The sequence below is a fragment of the Saccopteryx bilineata genome, chromosome 2 (assembly GCF_036850765.1).
Source record: "Saccopteryx bilineata isolate mSacBil1 chromosome 2, mSacBil1_pri_phased_curated, whole genome shotgun sequence".
In the NCBI taxonomy this organism is placed as follows: Eukaryota; Metazoa; Chordata; class Mammalia; order Chiroptera; family Emballonuridae; genus Saccopteryx; species Saccopteryx bilineata.
Window position 1 is genome coordinate 230,255,239 of NC_089491.1, and position 6,513 is coordinate 230,261,751.

The 6,513-nt window shown below is 44.4% G+C and overlaps 1 pseudogene; it reads left to right on the forward strand.

Moving 5' to 3' along the window:
* The first annotated feature begins 5,779 nt into the window (after nt 1-5,779).
* On the forward strand, nt 5,780-5,876 carry LOC136327708 (U2 spliceosomal RNA; annotated as a pseudogene).
* The last annotated feature ends 637 nt before the right edge of the window (nt 5,877-6,513 follow it).

A 6,513-nucleotide genomic window follows, 5' to 3' on the forward strand; every position in this document is an offset into this window, starting at 1 on the left:
AACAAACAAACAAAAAGCATCGACATGTTATCTTTGATTCCTTTTTCCTGTGCAAGAATGAAGCATCTGCTCAGAGTCTATGTGAGTGACGCCCGTGGCTCTCAAAATTAATATTTGAGATGTTCACAGAGGACAGGACCTGGCCTTGTATGTAGCTGTGGAGGACACTGAACAGCTTTATGTGACAGACAATGCTGGGGTTGTGTGGACAAAGAAAGGCATCGCATGTTGGTGGATACTGCTACTTGCCCCCAAACGGGATCGTCCATCCTTACCCTTTGGCTCTGTGCAAGGAACCGTTTGGCTCCCAGCCTCAGGGTCTGTTCTCCGAGGGGCCTCATCAATCACGCATCTGTTTGCCCCACACTGGCCGATTGGACCCAGCCCTCCAGCTGCTGTGGAGCGGTCTGTGTGGGTGCCTCAAAGTGGGGGACACAGACATGTATGTGACAGGGATGGGGCCAGATGCTACGGAAGCCTCGTCTTCTAACGAGGTTAGTGGTTCCCACCTAGTCCATCTGCAGAAAAACTTCCCCAAATTTGCTCCAATAGGAAGAGAGGGCCCACTCCCTTTTGGTCAGGGGAGATATTTACATGGACTTTCCGGGGAACCCAAAAATAAGGAATTTATCATCCAGTATAACAAAGCCAAAAGGGCTCTTCATGTTAAGTACATTTCTGAAATATGAACACATTTCATATGGTGCCATAATTTGTTTTAAGGGTAATGTTTTTAGGCAAAATATTTTTTTTTTAGTCTCCAGAACTGTGAGAAATAAATGTGTGTTGTTTAAGCCACTCTATCTATGGTACTTGGTCACAGTGGCTCCAGCTGACTAAGACAGGGGGCATTCTGCAAAATAACTGATCGGTCCTCTCCAAGAATGCCGAGATCATGAAGTCAGAAAGACTCTGTAAGTATTATGGACTGGAGGAGGCAAGAAAGACATGATGACTAAATGCAACATGGTATCTGGGATTGGACCCTGAAATAGAAAAAGGACACGAGTGGGAAACTTCTGACAAAGGAAATTCTGTACATTAGTTACTAGTCTCACATCAAGGTTAATTTTTTAACTTTGATAAATGCTCTATGGTTATGTAGAATGTTAACAAAAGGGAAACTAGATAAAGGTATACAGGAACTCTGTACTAATTTTGCAACTCTTCTGTAAGTATAAAATTATTAAAAATAAAAAAGATACCCTGGCTGGTTAGCTCAGTGGTAGAGCATCAGCCTAGCATGTGAACGTCCTGGGTTTGATTCCTGGTCAGGGTACACAGGAGAAGGAACCAACAGCTTCTCCTCCCCCTCCCCCTCTCCCTTCTCTCTTTTGCTCTCTCTTCCCCTCCTGCAGCCATGGCTCGATTGGTAGGGGGCTTGCCAGGTGGATACCCATCAGGGCACATGCAGGAGTCTGTCTGTTCATCTCCCTTCCTCTCACTTAAAAAAAAAGAAATAGATAAAAACAAACAAACAAAAACAACTAGGTGCAACTGGAAATGGCTATCACATTTTGGGGAGCAAGTGAACAAAACGACATTGAGATTTTAGGAAACAAAAGAGTGCTTCTTTGCAGAAGTTACTGCCAAAAAGACAACAAATATTAGGCTTAGAGCCCTCGATGTAGGAAAGAAACCAAGAAATTATCCAGAACGCTAAGGAGATTATCGATGGTTTTTACTCCTTGATCCTGTTTACATCTCCCTGCTCATTAGAGGCAATAACGACGTGCAGGTTGAGACCGGAGTTAGTCTTAATTTACTACTCCTGTTTTGTTTATTGTTCTGCAAAAACTTCCAAAAGTTTGGCTTTGTCTTTAATTCAGCAGCAAGAACTGAACTGAACTAATCAAAGCAAGCTACTGTTATTATGTAAAGCTATTTTCTTGTATCCAACTCCCCCCGCTTTGAGTAAATGATTTCTATGAACATGCAGATTTGCTGGGGATTACCAGATAGTGTGTCAAAATAATCATCAGATGGTTGTGTTTCTAAAGAATACTCCTCTCTCTGACTTGGACCAGGATCAGCCCATAAATCTCTCCCTCTACTCAGGGACATGTCAGGACCACTCCGTGACCGGGATGGGAAAGCAGGGACTCCTGATTCACAGAGCAGAACGGAACTGAAAATGCAGACCCAGCTTCCTCCCCAGAGTTCTGCTGATTTTGAAGTTCTGTCACAGAGAGAACATGCAGGGCTGTGAGCATTAAGTGTGTGTGTGTGTGTGTGTGTGTGTGTGTGTGTGTGTGTGTGTGTAAGACAGGAGGAAAGTGTGAATTCTGCTACATTTTTATTAGACTGCATGATATCTAGCATTTGACATAACAGAGAGTGAGAGGCAGCGTGTGCCATGGTCAAGAAGAAAGAGCTCAGTCATCAGCCTGGGCTTTGAGGCCCAGTCAGCTGGGAATTGAGGATATTTAGCTAAACTTTGCCTTTAAGACTGCAAACCCAAATAAGTGCTAACTTATGCAGTGATGAAGAGAAAACTGCAGGCCCAAGTGGGGTCACTTGTGCTAATGCCCATGACACTGAACCGATGTGGTAGGCAGTTAGATAGACACACCCATGAACAGAGCAAGAACTACAGGCCAGACACAGACGGTCCCAAGGTGGAAAGCCCTAGTGCTTAGCAATGGGCAAAACTGGGAAAACAAGGATCTTGTCCCTAGGGTGACCTTTCCTCTCTTAACTGATCATGTGGTTTAGACCCCTTAATTTCATATCGTTGGTCATAAGATTAGGAACCTCCCCTGACTTTTCCTCCCCTGGCATTTTGCTAGTCATGTAGTTTTAGGTCCCTCGGAGGAGCAGCAGGAAAATAGCCTCATATGACCCCCCCCCCATATAAGCCCTCTGTTCGACCACTCCTTCAAGCAGTAAGCCCTGGAGATGACATCTAGGCCTCAGTTGTGTTTTAGCTCCAGGCCCAGAGAAGCAGTAAAACCAGATAAAGGGAAGCTTTGGACCAGCTACATTGACTAATGACCCCCTGTCCTGGCACTGACCAATCAGTGAAGACCATGACCCTAAAAGACACACCTGGAGAGCTGATGAATAGTCTATCAAAATCCTCCCCGGGACCGCCCCTAAGCTCTCCATCCTTAAAGACGTTAGGACTGAGAACCCACCTAAAACTCATCCTGCGCTACATTCAAAGATTCCTGGTGCCTTCCTTCCAAGGAAGGAGTCTGTCCATGCCAGGAAACTGACTTGTTGAGGATACAATACAGCCGGGGTCTGAACTCAGTTCCTGGGCCAAGAATTTGAGTCCAAGTTTTAAGAGGATATTTTTTCTACTAACCATTTAAGGATTTGGTGTCCATACTTACGACATAAACACAAAGATTGGGCCTATTTTATGTACAAAACAGACTACTTCACAGGCAAATACTGGCATGGATCAATTTCAAGTGGTCAATTGTAAAATTAAATATGAAACTCGTGAATTCCATAGCTATGAATTATCACAGATGTGTTGTCGTCCTCCTTGCTGAGTGGGTCTATTCTGCATTTTAGTGATAAATGCAGGTGCTATAAATTTTGAGGTGGGAGGTGACTGCAACCTAAAAATACATCTTTAAAATGTATGTGTGACCACAACTAAACAAGAAGACCCAACAACCAAGAAAATGAAATTTCTGGTAAGTTTTAGAGTCATTTAGCCAATTCTATCTTTGCAAACATCTTTAAAAAAAAAAAAAAAAAGGCAGTCTTGTTTTATTTCCCCCAGCAACAATAGGATTTGTCTAAGGAAAATCACAACTTCCCAGACTTGTGATTGACAGGCCTTAATCCCAAGTATGCCTCTGCTATTTATAGCACCCGGCACACAGCTCCCAGAGCAGGGCTTCCTGAGCCCTGGGGAAGAGGCTGCAGACTTGTTATTTTCCTCTACTTCTGCTGTCCTTGTCTTCTCCCAAGATGATGGCCAGTCATTGCTTTGATGGTGTGGAAGTAATTAGCACTTTATGCACTTTTTTTTTTTTATTTCAGGAAGAAAGAGAAGCATCTGGAGGCAGCCAACTAGCTTACGAAGTCTTGGAGGGTTGGGCCAGGTTTTGTCCATCTCTGTGTCTCCATAGCCTAGCCTAGTGCCTGATTAAAAGCAATATTAATAAGACAAAACAACAAATAATTATTACATTCTTACTCTGTGCCAAGCACTGTTTACATACATCAACTCGTTTAATCCTTAAAGTGATCCTGTGAATAGATACTAGGATAATTGTCCTTACAAGGTTAAGGGAACCAAAGCTCAGAGAGGTAAAAAACTTGCCTGAAGATATACAGCCAGGGCTGGAATTCAGGTCTCCACATCAAATCCCTAACCACTGAGATACTGCTTCAGAGCACATAGTAGGCTGTCAACAGGTGTTTGTTGCATGAATAAAAGAATGCCTGGAGCCTGACCTGTGGTGTTCCTGTGGATAAAGCATCAACCTGGAATGCTGAGGTCGCCTGTTCAAAACCCTGGGCTTGTCTAATCAAAGCACATAAGACAAACAACCAATGAACAACTAAAGTGAAACAACTATGAGTTGATAGTTTTCTCTCCCCCCACCTCCTCTCTGTAAAATCAATAAATAAAATCTTTAAAAATAAACATGTGACAAAACTACCATGTGGGTAATTAAAAATAATACCTGGAAAACCCCTCGCAGGTGTCTGGACATCATAGGTGTGTTTGTAGCTCATGTTGCGAAGACCTGCAGTCATCATGTTCCCCTATTCCGTGTCTGCACTTCTGCACTTCCTTCCTTGCCAGGGCTGTCCTTTCTGGGCCAGACCTCAGAATTTCCCACTGAGATCCTGACAGTTAGGATAGGGGTGGGGGTGGGGGCTCTGCAAACCCTCATGCTGGGAGGATGCTCGGTGCTCCCATGGGGCGTGTCAAGTGCATTTCAATTGTAACTTTCCTTGCCTGGTTACTGTGAGCAGCCTTGGTGTTCCAGGGAACAAGAAGAAAACCATATTGTGTGGGAATGGGAAGAAATCCACATTCTGTGCAGAGAACAGATGTTTTGTCTGTAAGTTTCTGAAACAGAGAAGTATCCCTTAAGCAGATGATGTTCTTTTTTTTTTTTTTTTTTTTGTATTTTTCTGAAGTTGGAAACGGGGAGGCAGTCAGACAGACTCCCGCATGCACCCGATCGGGATCCACCCAGCACACCCACCAGGGGGCGATGCTCTGCCCATCTGGGGGGTCGTTCTGTTGCAACCAGAGCCATTCTAGCGCCTGAGGCAGAGGCCATAGAGCCATCCTCAGCGCCCGGGCCAACCTTGCTCCAATGGAGCCTTGGCTGCGGGAGGGGAAGAGAGAGACAGAGAGGAAGGAGAGGGGGAGGGGTGGAGAAGCAGATGGGCGCTTTTCCTGTGTGCCCTGGCTGGGAATCGAACCTGGGACTCCTGCACGCCAGGCCGATGCTCTACCACTGAGCCAACCGGCCAGGGCCCAGATGATGTTCTTGAATCCAGGTTAAGTTCCTTTGGATGGAGAAATTACCCTGTGATCTCAAAACCTCAAGTTCCAGTGAAGAAAGCAAGACTCAGATCAATGTGTTTAAAATTTTTTTTATTTTATTCATTTTAGAGAGATGGCAGGAGAGAGAGAGAGAGAGAGAGAGAGAGAGAGAGAGAGAGAGAGAGAGAAGGGGGAGAAACAGGAACCATCAACTCCCATATGTGCCTTGACCGGGCAAGCCCAGAGTTTTGAACCCGTGACCTCAGCATTCCAGGTTAACGCTTTATCCACTGCGCCACCACAGACCAGGCTGCTTCTCGGCCTTTTGGCTAAGATCAAGTGTAGTATCTGTTCTTATCAGACCAATGTGTTTAGACATTGACATCAACTCAAAGCCAAAGCCCAAAGAGTGCCTTATGTTGCTCCTGAATGCATATACACATATTAAAACTGGAGAAGACGTCTATTAACACACATGGGGTAGATAACCAGAAAAGAGTGAGGAAAGGAACAGGACAGGGGGTGATAAGAAAAGGGTCTTTCTTTAAAAAATATATAACACACTGAAAACAAGTATGAAAAGATGTGAATAGTTGTGAACTCTGGATGAGCCTATGTTATTCTGTGTACTTTGCTGTGTCTTTAAATACAAGCCAAGGACACAGTGGACTAATTTACATAACTTCTCTGAGTGATCAGGGCAGCAGCGTCTAGCAGCTGGTGTGGCACCATCCAATGGGCCTTGTGAGGTACTGCATGCTCACCAGTGGTCCAGGAAAAGGGGCGTCTCATGACTATATGGCAGGAACACATATTCACCAGAGAGGAAAACTCTAGATTTTGAGGGAGGTCCATTCTAGGGCGGCATTTTTCAAACATTTTTGTCTAGAATAAGAAATAAGTTTTATATCATGACCCTCTGTTCATGCACACTCACACACACTCACACGCACTCACTCTTGAAGTAAAATGTCACCGAACTCACCCCAGCTATCTATGATGCAGTCTGATGTTTCTAGATCCTTTTTTTTAATGCTAGTTGA